This window comes from Meriones unguiculatus, chromosome 11 (genome assembly GCF_030254825.1).
Source record: "Meriones unguiculatus strain TT.TT164.6M chromosome 11, Bangor_MerUng_6.1, whole genome shotgun sequence".
Classification (NCBI taxonomy): Eukaryota; Metazoa; Chordata; class Mammalia; order Rodentia; family Muridae; genus Meriones; species Meriones unguiculatus.
In genome coordinates this window covers 72,102,931-72,118,988 of record NC_083359.1, presented here as the reverse complement: position 1 = coordinate 72,118,988, position 16,058 = coordinate 72,102,931, and positions in this window count along the sequence as shown.

Below are 16,058 nucleotides of genomic sequence, written 5' to 3'. Positions count from 1 at the left end.
CTGGACTGGGAGAATCAAGTGGAAAGAGGAGGAGAGGGGGATTAGAGAGGGAAACGGGAAGAGAGATAAAATTAAGGGCCATTTGAGGGGTAGAATGGAAACCTCCCTGTGTTTAGCATCTTTTGTATAGGAAAGTACCCTAAACAATGCACCATCGCAGCCACAAACCCTTTGATCGACCATGATGTCCTGCCTTGCTAATACAATGGTGGTACAAAGCTTGTGGAGTAACCAACCAACATCTGATTTTACTTAAGAACCATTCCATGAGAGAAAACCCATATCTGACGCTACTCGGGTGACGAAGAACCTCAGACTAGATAACCCCAGAGTAAAACCAAACATTACTCATCTCCAAAAACACCTTAGCAATAAAATTACCCCTAATGACATTCTCCTATACTCATAGCTTAGTGACCACCAGGAAAGATTCCTTCTGCAGCAGGTGAAGACAAAGACAGCAACCCACAAGCCAGACATAATTCAGAGAATCAGAGAACTTGAAACATTCTGCTGTAAGCAGAAATCTTCATCAAAAATCTACATACCCTGGTAGCCAGGATACAGATCACACTTCCTCTTTTCTTCTAAGGTCACGTGCAGGAAGCACTCCAAATTCCTCTTCATGCAAATAAGGTATTCCCAGTAAGCACACAGAATTTCTGCTCATGCGAATAAGACATCCCCAGCTTCTTGGCCCTAGCCAGTGATGCACACTCACCCCAAAAGCCTCTACCCACTCCCCAAAGGTTTAAATAGCTTTTGTTTCCTGCAATTAAACAAGGCATCTCACTGAAGATGTTCCCCAAGAAGGCTGTTTCTCATGTACTCACCACCCACTGAGATTCTGCATTCCTATCATCTGCCTGAGCTAAACTTTCCTTTCCCCAGTCCAGGTCAGTGCACAACGAGCCTGGGTACCCTTAGAGGGGAAGCAGACATGGGGTGGCAGTCTTCTCTGTCAATCTTGCGTTATATTCCAGATTTTGTTGCTACATAGAAAACCTACATCCCATTCAGAGACCAGAGCTTCCAGAGCAGGGAAGCAAGGCTAGAACCTTAAAAACATGATTGTGCAGAAAAATCTTTTCCTTCAGGATTCACTTCTGTTGTCTTTGACTCTTTACATTAGTTCCCTCCTTCTTATAACCCTTCAGCCCCAGCCCTTCAGGCCTCCAGGTTGGCTACTGTTCACTCTCCAGAGCACCTTCCTGGTCCCTGCTAATCCTGATGACTAGCTCCAGGTAGCTCCCATACTCCCTTCTTCCTCATTGCCATTGCCAAGGCTCCGTCCTGGCCTACCATCCCTTTCCCCTCACAACTGTCTCAGAGACTCAGGCTGTTCCCAACTTAATCTGACCTTTTGTCAGACAATTATGTTATTCTTTCCTCATCTACCATACCAGAGGCAAAAAAAAAAAAAAAAAAAAAAAAAAAATAACAGTATTTATGGCTTTCACTGATTCTCTCCAAACCCGAGATAACCACTACCACCTGTCCGGGAATGAGGGTGTCCATTTTATTGACTCACTGAAATAACCACTCAGTTCCCCTGATCTAGCATGAATATCTCACTGCCTAATCTGACCAATCAAAAGAATGAGAAAAACATCATTCAATGCAACAGATGACCACAGAAACGACAGACAGGGCTGATGAAAACTGATAAGCCTCTAAGAACCACCTTACAAAGGCTCTCCTTGAGTATACCAACCTATTGCCTAGTAAGGCCACCTTGCCAGGGGGAGGGTGATCAAAGAGCAGGCACCGAGTTCATGCCAGACTACCCCTGCTCCCCTTACCAAGGCAACCCCCATGGAAACTGAGGTTCCCATTGGCTTACAGAGAAAGAGGATTCAGACAGTCCTGACGAGACCTGATAGGCTAGAGTCTGATTAAGTAGGGGAGGAGGGCTCCCCTATCAGTGGATTAGGGAAGAGGTATAGGGGAAAGAGAGAGGGAGGGTGAGAGCAGGAGGAGATGAGGGAGGGGTTACAGCCAGCATACAAAGTGAATACATTGTAATTAATAATAATAATAATAATAAAGCATACTCCAAGGTGGGAAGGGAGTACTTACACACCCACTTGTCTTCTGATCACCCTCAGACATTTAAAGATCAAAACGGTAAACCTCAAACTCCTTTCCTTTTAAAAAGAGACTTCGTTAAAACTACTTTTAACGACCCTGAGATATCACCTTACACCCATCAGAATGGCCAAGATGAAAAACTGAAGCGATAACACATGCTGGAGAGGTTGTGGAGAAAGGGGAACCCTCCTCCACTGCTGGTGGGAATGTAAACTGGTACAACCACTCTGGAAAGCTATCTGGCGCTTTCTAAGACAAATAGGAATAGTGCTTCCTCCAGACCCAGCTATACCACTGCTAGGTATATACCCAAAGTTTGTTCAAGTACACAAAAAGGACACTTGCTCAACCATGTTTATAGCAGCTCTATTTGTAATAGCCAGAACCTGGAAACAACCCAGATGTCCATCAACGGTGGAATGGGTACAGAAATTGTGGTATTTTTATACAATGGAATACTACTCAGCAATCAAAAAGGAGGAAATCATGAAATTTGCAGGCAAATGGTGGGATCTAGAAAAGATCATTCTGAGTGAAATATCCCAGAAGGAGAAAGACAAACATGGGATATACTCACTTATATAGACCTATAAGATATGATAAACATAATGAAATCTATACACCTAAAAAAGATAATCAATTGAGCGGACATGGGGTAAGATGATCAATCCTCGTTTAGAAAGACAGATGGGATGTGCATTGAACGTATGACAGGAGCCTACTGAGCGCATCTGAAAAACTCTAACTAGCAGTGTTTTCAAAGCAAAGACTCATGACCAAACCTTTGGCAGAGTACAGGGAATCATAAGAAAGAAGGGGAGTTAGTCTGATGGGGAAAAGATAGGAGCTCCACAAGGACCAAATATATCTGGGCACAGGGTCTTTTCTGAGACTGACATTCAACCAAGGACCATGTATGGATATAACCTAGAACCTCCACTCAGATGTAGCCTGTGGTAGCTCAGTAACCAATTGGTTTCCCAAAGTGAGGGGAACAGGGACTATTTCTAGCAGGAACTCAATGACTGGCTCTTTGGTCTCCCCACCCCCAAAGGGAGGAGCAGTCCTGCTAGGCCACAGAGGAGGGCTTTGCAGCCAGTCCTGAAGATACCTGATAAAACAGGATCAGATGAATGGGGAGGAGGTCCCCCCTATCAGTGGACTTGGAAAGGGGCACGGTGGAGATGAGGGAGGGAGGGAGGGAGGGACTGGGAGGGAATGAGGGATCGGGACACGGCTGGGATACAGAGTTAATAAAATGTAACTGATAAAAAAAAATTAAAAATGATTTAACAATGCAAAAAAAAAAAAAGAATAAAATAGAAAAAAAAAAAAAAAGAATGATCTACGCCACTTGAAATGTAAAATCAGGTTTTTTTGTTGTTGCTGCTGTTGTTGTTTGTAATTTGTGAAAGTTTGCAGCAATATTTTTCCTTGTTTTCCATCTTAGTGAACACTGAATATAAGCTAACAGTTTTTTTCTTGAGTGAATGAAACTAAATAAAAAAAATTTTAATGTAGAAGAAAATGGGGAAGAATTGGCTCTACTTTGTCAAAGTAAAAAAGAAAGTGCCTTGTATTTATCCAACCAATACCATAACCCACCATATGCAAAAAAGGAAGAGAAAACAATTTTTCCGTCTCCCCCCTTTTTTTGTGGTTTCTTTTTGTCTTGAAGACTTGCAGGTCATTTTAATTTTGTTTCACAGGGAACTATGGGTCTCATGATCCATGTGGAGAAACATGGGCAGATGTATTTTATTCAGACCCCAAGGAGAAGCCCTTTCTTCTAAGAACGTTCTGGATGGTAGCACCAATTGAGCAAAACAATTGTTTTCTTCCCTGATGTTCTACAGGAACAATGGAACAAACTAAAAATCAGATTCCTCCATGACTTTCTGGTGCTAGTGGCCGCCGTTATACAATCTGTTGTAATTCTCCAAACTGCTGGAGAGGAGTTTTTCTGCACTGTGTAAAGGTAGTCTTTGTATTATTCAAATGCTGATTTCTGTGCAGACAGAGATCTGATTACAGGCCTGGGACTTTGGTATTGTCACTTTTATTAAGCATCTCCTGTCTCAGTGTTTTGTAAACAATGCTTTCCATCACCTTTTGATTACTTAAATAAAGAGCTGAATGGCCTATAGCAAAGGCAGGAGGGAATAGGAAAGACTTCTCGAGAGATAGGAACTCAGAAATAATGAGGCACAAAAAGATTCACCTAGAAGAAATGGAGGAAGTCAGATGTATGAAAGTGAGGTGATGTAATGAACCATGTGACAAGACATAGATTAGTAGAAATGGGTTAACATAGGTTATAAGAGCTAGTTGGGAACAACAGTAAGCTAAGGCCTAAAGTTACTATGAATAAATATAAGTATCTGTGTCATTATTCAGAGCTGGGGCAGGCATAGAGAGTCTGTACAATTTCACCTAACAAGAATGAAAATAGTATAAAGAGATACTGTGCCCTTCCTGAGGCAAGACAGAAAGGCAGGGGAAACTGTGGGGACATGAGAATGGAAAATAGGCCCCAACACTGGAATCTGAATGGAACCTGTCACCATCTGTGAAGCAAGAGTCCAAGCATAACTGACAACCGCTTAAGGCCTTTGTCTCTCCCCAACCACAACCCTGCAATTTTGTAGGATTCTCACCAGACACCCATTTATAATAAAAGCTATGTCCCAAATACTCTGTAATCCTAGAGGTCCCTGACCTTTATTTTAGCAGATTAATTCTCACCCAAGGATCCTCAAAAGCCAACCTGTAGTCTAACCTGTAATATCAATTAATGAAGATCAAGATGTAGGGAAGAATGGGGTCCTCAGAGATAAAGAACCAATTAAGCAATACAACTCCAAAAAGCTTCCAAAGTCTTACCCACAGTCCTCCCTGGGATACTTCACCCATGCCAGGAGGTGGGCTTTTGTTCTGTTCTAAAGTGTCTCTCATAATATCTTTACAAATTCGCCAGCTCTGCTTCATATTGGCTTTAGCATCAAAGCCAAGCACCTCAATGTGCTCAGTCAAGGTTCCTGAAAGATTAAGGGGGGCATCTTCAGGTGCGGATGCAGACTGCACGAACCTGTGACTGTCCCCTCACTGCTGACATTTCCTTTGGCTATCAGACTATCGATACAATACAGACCAAGGAATTAAAATCTCTCCAGGCTGAAACTCATTCCTGCCAGGCAAGGAACTTGTCTTCCAGAGAGAGATTTCACAGCGTACAGACATCTTGCAGGAGTGACTAGAATGGAGAGGATAATGGACCCTCTGCTGAACATGAACCTTACGTCAAGACTGCAAAAATGAACTTGGAGACCCAAAGAACCTCTTTGTTCCTATTCCCAATGTGGCCACATTGAACTCTTGTTCTGCTTTTTGCTATTATTTCTTTTTTTAATGGATGAACTGAGGATGGCAAACCTTAGCTTGCCAGGGCTATCAGGGACCATGTTCTGACTCTAATAATGTAGTTAACAAAATCGTTTGTTCTTGTCCAGTTGGTTTGTGGGCTCCTGCAGTGTCTGTGAATCTTTTCATCCGTAATGTCCTGATGTTTCCAGGCACTTCCACCTCTGAGTCAGACAGTGGGATAGAGACCAGCTCATCATACTCTGGCTCAGGCTCCTAAACAAAGCATTTCCATGTGTACAGGCAGGGCCCGACATGGCCCTTTGGCCACAGGCTGCTCTAACTCTGTAGGGACACTGAACAATGTACCAGCAGACTTACTCGGGTATCTAAAACATATTTTCAAAATGTCAACTGACCCTCAACGACCAGCCTGCTGAATAACTGCTGTGTTCCAGGAGTCCTTAGTGGGGGCATGCTGCAGCCAAGCTCTCAGAGTGTGATCACCTCTCCACTGAGTCAGAAAATCCCCTGCCAAGCAAACAGCAGTAGAGCATGTAACTGCTCAAAGTGATTGTAGTTTTCCAATCGCCACATTCTGCCAAGGCTCTGTTTCAGATTTTCTCTTCTCAGAGAAGCAGCCAGGGAATCTGCACGTTCTTCATCCCGGATTCTGAGAGAGCTCCGCAAGCCCCTTCTAGGCCCTCGGCCCTGCTGCTCACTCACCATAGCTGCACCAGTCTTCTGCGCCACCCCTCCACCCCATCTTCTGGTAGGATTTACCTGCCCTCCCCTTCATTCCACCCCACCCCATTTTCTGTTAGGATTTACCGGTTCTTCCTTGCAGCATGTAGCAGTGCCTGTTGAGGATGTAGGTAGACATGATACTCAGCCAGCAACCAGCATCTTCAATAAACTGCTTGCCTCTCGACCCGTTTCTGGAGAGAGTGCCAGGAAGTTGAAGCAAACGTATGTTCTTTGTTACTAGTTGGGCATTCTGCCTCAGTCACTCGTATGGGCTCACTCTGGCCTGGTACAACTGATGTACAGACTTTGGGTTACCTCCAAGTGCTCCCTAAGACTAAATGGTGTTTTACCTCCTTTTCCTGGGCTTTTCTAAGGAAATGTACATCCCCCAATTACATGGAGGGTATGTTTCAGAATTCAGGGTAAATTGTAACTGTAAAGAAAAAAAGTTCAAAGTATAGAGAGGCCACATCAAGTAGACATACACAGTTTTAACTCTTGTCTGAGTCTCACTGAATGTCCCATTGCTGATAATCAAGATCTACTAACATCTGTGAACGTGACCATCCATATCAGCAATCTCCTCTCATCAGGGTAAACCAGTGTGACCATACATAGGATCTTTTACGAATCAACAAATAAAGAGATTCAAGTGGAAGAGGGGTGTGGTGGTTTGAATGAGAAAAGAACACATAGGCTCCTGTATTTGAATGCTTGGTTCCTAGTTGGTGGATTGTTTAATAACAATTAACAGATGTGGCCTTGTTGTAGAAGGTGTGTCGATCAGGTGGGCTTTGAGGCTTCAAAAGCTCACCTCCGGCCCAGCCTTCATCTCTGTCTACCCTGTGCCTGGAGATCAAGAGATAAAAGCTCTCAGCTATTGCTCCAGGGCCTGTCTGCTGCCTCATTGCCACCATGGTGGTAATGGACTAACCCTCTAACACTGTAAGCAATTCCCCAATTAGACTCTTTCTTTAATAAGCTGCCTTGGTCATGTTGTCTCTTCGCAGCAATAGAACAATAACTAAGGCAAGGAGCAAACAAGACATGTAGACAGCCCAGTAGTTAAGCAGAAATTTGAATAGGCACATGAAGACCAACCAATGCTTATGAGTCTTAGCATCAGAACCCATAGGCCATTTGGAGTCAACATATATGAAAAAAAAAATGTAAAGACAAAAGTCAACAAGAACAGGGAAGAGGAAGAGACCATGACCTAAACTTTAGAGAAACAGCTGACTTCTAGCTGATATAAAAAGTCACTGGTATGGGTTTGGAAGATCTCTAGAGCTTTGTTTACTAAATAGCTCATTTCTCCTTCAGTAACCTACACACATGCAACCTCCAGGGCAATTTATGGCTCTATGTATTGTTTTGTTGCACCCTTTGAATATTCTTAATCTTCTTACCAGTTTTTTCCAACTGCAATTTCCATGCCACTTTCTCCTTTCAATTAGTCTCTAAATGCTTGTGTCTAGGAACATACTCTGTTGGAGCATCAGAGAGTATAGGGACATTATTGAAACTCTGGATCCAAAGGTCAATAATTCTGACTCTACTTTTGTTTTATCCCTTCTAAGTCCTTTCTGTAGAATAGGCCAAGTGGGTCCATAGTTATACACCAAGCACGTGAGATGCTTCCTTCTTTTTAAAATATATTTTTTAAGATTTATTTATATTCATTTTATGCATGTGAGAGTTTTAGTTGCACAATTGTGCCCCATGTGTGCTCCTGATACCTGGGAGGACCAGAGGAGGATGTCACAATCCCTGGAATTAGAGTTAGATTGTTGTGAGCTATCATATGGGTACTGGGAATTGAACCCAGGTCTTCTGGAAGAGCAACCAGGGCTCTGAACTTTTGTGTCATTTCTCCAGTCTCAAAAGGTCACCTATGTGGTGAGAGCTGATCAGTGACGAGGTAAAGAGGACTCAGTACATGCTGAATATTCTTTAACACTTAGCTAAGTTACTGCCATTTGTCTTTCTTAAAATCTCATCTCCAAACCAAAGCAGGACAGTTCTCCTTTTGTACATGCACAGAGGACTAACCATAGACTAATCAATGGTTGTATTCTGTGTCTAGAGCTGTCATAACAAAATGGCACAAATTGGGTGTCTTAAACATTAGAAAAATTTTCATGTATTTCTGGAGGCTAAAAGTTCAAGATCAAGGATGATGCTTTTTTTTCTGGGTCATAAACCTGTGTTCAAAGTACAATGGTACTTTGACATGAAAGATCTTTCTCTCTCTCCCTCTCTTTTCCTCTGTCCTTCCCTACCTCCTTCCTTCCCTCCTTCTCTCTCTCTCTCCTTTCCCCCTCTTTTTTCTCCCCTCTCTCTATCTGCGCCCTGGTCACTATGAGGTGAGAAACTTTGTTTTGCTCTGCTATGTCCCTCTACCAGGATGTTCTGTTTCACTTCGGCCCAAAAACAATAGATCCAATTGATCATAGGGTGAAACCTCTAAACAATAACTTAAAAGTTAATGATGTCAAGAATTTGGAGTTGGAAATAGGCCCTCACTAACACAACTTACACATTTACACAAAATCCCCCATGTTTTAAGGACAGCAGTCAGGTTGGAAAAAGCCCACATTAATGACCTTATTTTAACTTAATTACCTCTTTATAGCCCTGGCTCCTAAAACAGCCACATTCTGACTATCAGGGTCTATGACGCTCTCAGAGACTGCATCCAGCGGGTAGATACAGGAATATGAGACATTCAAGGTCATCTGCTGTGGCACAGCAAATCCAAGGCTGGGATACATGAAAATATGAGATCCTGTGTCAAATAAGAAGAAAGAAGAGGAGCTCTGTGTTTGACTTTCTCTTGTGTTTTTCCTGGATGTTCAGACACAGACCAATGTCTTCAACTTTCCTCTTCCAGAATATCAAAGGTAAGAGAAGCAGCTACTTATTTGCACCAAAGGATTACAGCTGCTAATGTATTTTTGTGTGTAACCTTTGACATTTCCAGTTTGTGCTTAATGACATTAGGAGCAATGATAAAAGACTGTGGTAAGAGAGATGTGCCTATCTAAGGGGTGCATACAGTTGGCTATCATCACCACTGCTGAACTGCGAAGGGGCTGAACTGGGAGAGAAAAATCTATTATAATGCATTCCAGAGCATATATCTTTTCGCATAGAAGAATTTGGTAAAGAAAAGAAGAGGAAGAGGAAGAAGAAGAAGAAGAAGAAGAAGAAGAAGAAGAAGAAGAAGAAGAAGAAGAAGAAGAAGAGGAGGAGGAGGAGGAGGAGGAGGAGGAGGAGGAGGAGGAGGAGGAAAAAAAAAAGAAGAAACCGCCTCATGTCAGTGTGGAGCATCTCCCATTCACTGTAGTGAACTGGTGTGAGAAAAGAAGTTTCTTTAGCCTGGAAAGGAGAGCAGAGTGTTCTACAAACATGGATTGCATCTTCTCATTTCAAAGCTGTATCTTTAAGGGTTACTGATTTGAGACTTTAATGAAAATTCTTTAAGTGACTTGTATAGTCAATTTAGGAAGCGGTGGAGAAGTGATAAACTATAATTTCTCTTTGGAACAGGACTATTTACCTACAGATCAGATCATTCCACCTAATGTCACTGTAGCCTGCTTTGACAAATGACAACATTACATGATAAGAGACAAACTATAGAAAAGAACAAGATACAATTTGGCCACATAGAAGGACACTCAACCAAGACTGGTGTGTTTGTGGGGAATACGGCAACCAAGCTAGCACTGAATCCTAATAATATTAATGAACCTTTATTGAGCCAGACACAGGCTCTACATGCAAAACCTGTGTTAGCTTGTGATCTCTCTTTGATATAGGTACAGCAATTTGTCCCCAGTTTACAGCAAATAAACAGAAAAGCAAAACCAGTGATTTAACCTTCTCAAACTTAATGAGGACATTGTCAGATCCTTGATAATAATCAAGTCACCTTTGGCTTTTAATCTTTTTGCTCTACAATTCGATAGATGGTCAGTTTGTTCACAGGAGGCAAGGAAGGGGAACAGGCTGAACAAACCAGTCGTGTAAATGATCTTTTTCTAAAGAAATAGCTAGACTCATAGGTGAGTGAATACTTCCATATGGCTAAATGCTGGTGAACAAAGCAAATAGAAAATACGAAGTTTCCCATAAATTGTTTTAGGGAGTTGTAACAGTATTTCCAGGGTAATGTGAAACAGAATTTGTTTCAAGAGACTGAGAAGGCTGAACTCAATGAGATCAACCACAATTGAGGGATGTTATAGGAAACTTAGGAATGGGGAGTTTTGTGATTCAATACAGTTTCTTTTTTCTTTTTCCCTGTAAAAAGCAAAATGACTGACTGCTATTATTCTAGGCAGTAAAGTCTGATGAGTTCGAGTCTCCTTGTTCCTAAGTAGGATTATAACAGGAGACTTATCAAGGGGTCTGGGAGAACAGAAGTGGACTTGCTGGCACCAGAAAACACGTACTACATGGCTCAGGAATTTGATTCCTCTTAGTAATGGAGATTGCCCCTCCACTGCTTCATGGAAAAAGAAAAAAGAAAAAAAAAAACAACTCTACTTGGCCACTGAAAAGCCACCATAGTCCATGCCCAGTGGATGCACAGGATGTTTGTCTTCATCGTAAATTTTTACTTCTGGGCAAAGGCCAACACTGCCAACCATTGTAGAAGAATTATAGAAGGAAAGAACACTTGGCAGCATTCAGAAAGCCATTGTAATAGGCAGGTTAAAATCCTACACTGCTATTATTCAAGCCTAAAAGCCATCATAGAGCTTCCTTAATTGGCATTATCAAGTTAAGCATGTCCCAGCTTTTAAAAAAGAATTACAAGTAGCTTTATTTCTGGATAACAAAGAAGCCTGCTTTCATTCAAAACAGACAATAAGAATGAAGAAACAATCCTTGTAGGCCATTCATTTAGCTCTCTGTCACTGGGGCATTTACTCCTCAGACTGAAGGAAAACGTGGAGAAGACTCTTGAACCGTTCTTACACGTTGGAGCTTCAATCTCATAAACCAAGTACCGCATCTGTTTTCTAAGCAAAAGAAATGGGCCCTTCTTATCCTCTGCCTGTAACAAGCAGGCACATGGGTCTGTCCTCCATCGACACACACCCAGCTCAACCCCTGCAGCTCCCTGGCCTTTTGTCATTGCTCCCATGACATCAAAATAACATTCTTCTGGCTCAGTGGATCAAAGAAGGGCATGCAATGGATGCAGGGCTGTCTCTGTGTTCTTCAGAACAACACTTCGTTGTTTCTATCTTTTTGGCAGCACAGCATAGAGATGGAGAAATAAGCAACCCTGAAACACAGTGGAAACAGTGACCAGACCTGGAAGCTGACCTCGGCTGTGTGCCTGATAGACTATTAAACTGTGGCTTCTACAGCTCCCCTGTTTTTTGCTTCAGAGACTCGGTTTGAACAGTGTGGAAACTGTGAGTCGGTGACGACAAGAAAGTTGCTGATGTGTCCGCTGCAGTAGAGAAATAAAGATGCAGCAGGGCTGAGGTTCTAGTCTTAGTGTACCTGGCAGTAGAGTGTGTTTCTGACTGTCCCACTCTCTGGCCTTCAGTCTTTGCTTCTAAACTGCTGGATCCTCGGTTTATGCACATGGGTTATTGCTATTCAAGCTGAGTAGTACAAATGTTTAACACACCAAGAAGCTGAGGTCTGGATAAAAGGAGTGATGTACAGAGAGGCAGACCAAGTGTTTAAGTCCCACATTAAGCTGGACGCCAATCTTTTTGATTCTTATTTCATTTGTCAACTTCAAGTTCTATATTGGTTTGTCTACATATAGGAAAACAATTGTTTCTGTTATCACTAATAAAGAAAGATTGGAAGTTGTAAGAGTTATGGGTAGGGTAGTTGGGGAAGAAGTGTATATGGAGTGGAGAAGAATCAAGAATACATTTAGGGCTGATGAGATGGCTCAACTGGTAAAAGACTGATGACCCAAGTTCAGCCCCCTGTACTCACCTGCTAGAAGGTGACTGCCATAAGTGTTCTCTGACTTCCACGTGTACACACATACACCATAATACACGTAATAAAACACTTCAAAATATCTCATTCCTTGACACTTACATACATTTATACAATGTATATTGATAATGTTCATATCCTACTACCTCCTTCTAAGCCCCCTTTACTGCCCCACTTCATAGCCCTCCCAGATTCATGTCTTCTTTTAATTTCTTTCTTTCTTTCTTTCTTTCTTTCTTTCTTTTTCTTTTCTTTTTTTTTTTTTTTTTTTGGTTATTAATAGTCCCCAAGTCCCGTTAATGCTGCCCATGTGCGCATGAGTGTATATACAGTCCTTCACTGGGACAGGAGCCACCTGCTGGAGTCCACACCTTCTTCTCAGCACTCATCGGCTGCCAAGTGTTCCTCTAGTAGGGAAGAGGCCTGGGGGGGTCCTTCCCTCATCCAAGAAGGATGTTTGACTGGGTTGATCTTGTGCAAGTCTTGTGCAAACAACCACAGTTCCTGAGAGCTATTGCCTGCCACAGCTCTGTGGTGGGCAGAAGTCGGCCTTTCCCAGCTCTCCTCTCCATCCACCTGTTCTCACGTTGTTTCTGCCCCCTCCCATGAGAATTTCCTTGAGCCTTGGACGATGTGAGGCTCACGTAGATGAGCCACCCAAGCTGACCGCTCACAGTTGCAATGCTCGGTACTTTGGCCAGTTAGAAGTCTCTGCAGTCACCATTATTCACTGAAAAAAAAAAAGTTATTCTGGTCAAAGCTGAGAATAGCACAAATCTGTGGTATAAATATAAATATTTAGAATACAATTAAAAATAAAATGAAATAGATTACAGAGAAAAAGAACTAGATAATGCAAAGAGCAAATAAGGTGTTATTATGCATTGAAATACAGCGTCTCCTCCAGTTGCAATCCTAGTCCTTGGCTTATGGATGCCACCTTGTTTGGTAACTGTCTTTTCAGATACAATTTAAATGTTATTAGGGAGGGTCCTGATAATATGACTGATGTCTTGTAAGAAAAGGAAGACCTGTGAATAGAATGGCCCTAGGGGGAGAGTCAAGTGACAAGAGGCAGAAGTCGGAGTGGTACTTTTCTGAGCTGAGAAGGGATAGCCCCAAAAGAAGCTAGAAGATAAGTGCAGCGTCTTCCCTGCAGGTTTTCCAGGAGGTGTGGCCTTGTTTGCTCCTTGATTTTAAACTTCAAGCCTCCAGAACTGGCAAAGGACGGGTTTCTATTGTCTCAAGACATCCAGTTTGGGGCATCTTGTCTTGACAGTCTTGGGAGAATAATATAGGATCAGAAGGAGGAGGGTGAGCCTGATTTATCAGGTAGAGTTCGGGTGAAGGAGGAGGGTAAGCCTGATTTATAACAGGTAGAGTTCGGGTATTTCTCTTGGATACCCAAAGGGCTCTTCTTTACCTTTCTTAAAATTGAAACAATCTTTCCTTGTACTGAGCTGTGCAACAGCTCTCCAGTTCTTTTTCACAGGCCTCTGATGCAGACCTGATGACTTCATCGGCTAGTTCTGTCAGCACCCCAGGACTGACCTAACCCGGCAAGGCCATCTTAACAGCCACCACACTGTCCTTTCATCTCCACAGCACCTTCTTCAAAAATGAACTTGGAGGCAACCTGCTCAGACCTTCCCCAGCTCAGAGGTCTCCCCTATCACACTCTGCATAGTGTTGCTGCTCCGAGGGGCTTTATCCACACCCTCTCTCCAAAAGCCAAAGTGAAGAGACCCCATTTCTAGACATTTTCCTGTCTGGAACATTGCACAGAGCTCAAGTCATACAAGCAACCCATAGGCACCAGAATTCAGGGAGGATCCTGTCCCAGCGTCATCCACCCTGGCAAGTATAGTCCACTGTAGATTCTATGACGGGGTGACCACTATTCATCCTCTGTTCCTTCTTGTTTTTCTCCAGCATGAGTAGGTCTAGCTAAAGCTTTCTTGACATACATCTTTGTGACCTAAATGACTTCTAGATGTGGGATTGATGAGATTTCTGAGACATGTCAACACATTGCTCCAAGAAGGTTCCACAATTTACACTGCCAAAAATGAAGCACTTGACTTTGACAGTACCTCAGTAAATTTTCACTCTTATGAAATTGCACTGTGTAAATTTTATTATAAAAGTGTGCATTTGTAAGATCTACCTATAAACTATAAAATGGACAAGGATAATTTTGATGTTGACCTGTTCCTTACGAATTGTCTGCAAGACTCTCTAGAAAGCAGAGTAGATTTGATTCAACCTCATACTGGCACCTCTGCACCTTCTAAACACATAAATGAATAATAAATATTCCAATTAATGAATCTGAATTAATGGGTGAGAGAACTTTTGGACACTAAAATGTACTACATTTTTTTCCAAAAGTAGACATTTCATTAATCAGTAGCAGAAGAAATGATTTAAGGAAAAAAGTACACTATCAAGATTTTGTCAGACAACAGTTTAATCTCTTCTTTGGCATGAGTTAATTACCAACGAAAAAACAAAAACCTACAAATGACTCATACAAAGGCAAGAAGTCAATATCCTTCCCATTCTTGCTCAGCTCCTGCTTTTCTCCCTAGAGATAACTAGTGTACAGCCAAGCAACATTTTTTAATGATTTTTAACTCTCTGAGAGGCATTCTCCAAATTCCTTCAATCAAGGAACACCATTCCTATAGATAAAAGCATGCTTTTCGGAGCTTTCCACAATTTCTCTTTCTACTCTTGGATGCAAACGTAGCCAGCAAAGCTGTGTGACAAGGAATGTCATCTGGACATCTCTTCACCCACCTCCAGGAGAGCACTGAACATCTGTGGGGTGTGTGCAGGCCTCGGCAGGGCCCGCCAGAGCAGTTTGTGTGTTCTGATGGCGACATCTACTGGTGATTAACACAACACAACTGAGCGTACCAGGCCTGAGATCTGCAGATGAGATTCTTTTTTAATTTTAATTTTAATTTTTTTATATTAATTACAGTTTATTCACTTTGTACCCCAGCTATAGCCCCCTCCCTCATTCCCTCCCAATCCCACCCTCCCTCCTTCATGTCCTCCCATGTCCCCTCTCTAAGTCCACCAATGAGGGGGGGGTCCTCCTCCCCTTCCTTCTGACCCTAGTCTATCAGGTCTCATCAGGACTGGCTGCATTGTCTTCCTCTGTGGCCTGGTAAGACTGCTCCCCCATCAGGGGGAGGTGAGTTCATATCAGAGACTGTCCCTGTTCCCATTACTAGGGAACCCACGTGGATACTGAGCTGCCATGGGCTACATCTGTGCAGGGGTTCTAGGTTATCTCCATGCATGGTCTTTGGTTGGAGTATCAGTGATGAGAGATTCTTAACCTGAACACTGGACCAATCATAGTGTTCATGTAGTAACCCTAAATTTCTAAACAGGGATGGATTGTGTACTTTGAATACCAGAAAACAAATTATGGTGAAGACTAAATCTAGGTATGTATAGAAGAAAGCAAAATATACCCCAGGGCATTCATTCATTCATTTGCATCAGAAATAATATACAATATAAAGGCCTCACACAAAATCATGGTCCCACCCTCAAAGATACTTTCTTTTTTTTTTATTATTTGTTATATTAGTTACAGTTGATTTACTTTGTATACCAGCTGTATCCCACTCCCTCATTCCTCCAAATCCCACCCTCTCTCCCTCATCTCCTTCATACCCCTCTCTAAATATACTGATAGGGGAGGTCCTCCTCCCCTTCCATCTGATCCTAGCTTATCAGATCTCTTCCGGGCTGGCTACAGTGTCCTCTTCTGTGGCCTAGCAAGGCTGCTCCTCCCGGAGTGGGGGTGTATAGAGGGAGATCGAAGAGCGAGCCATTGAGTTGATGTCTGAGAC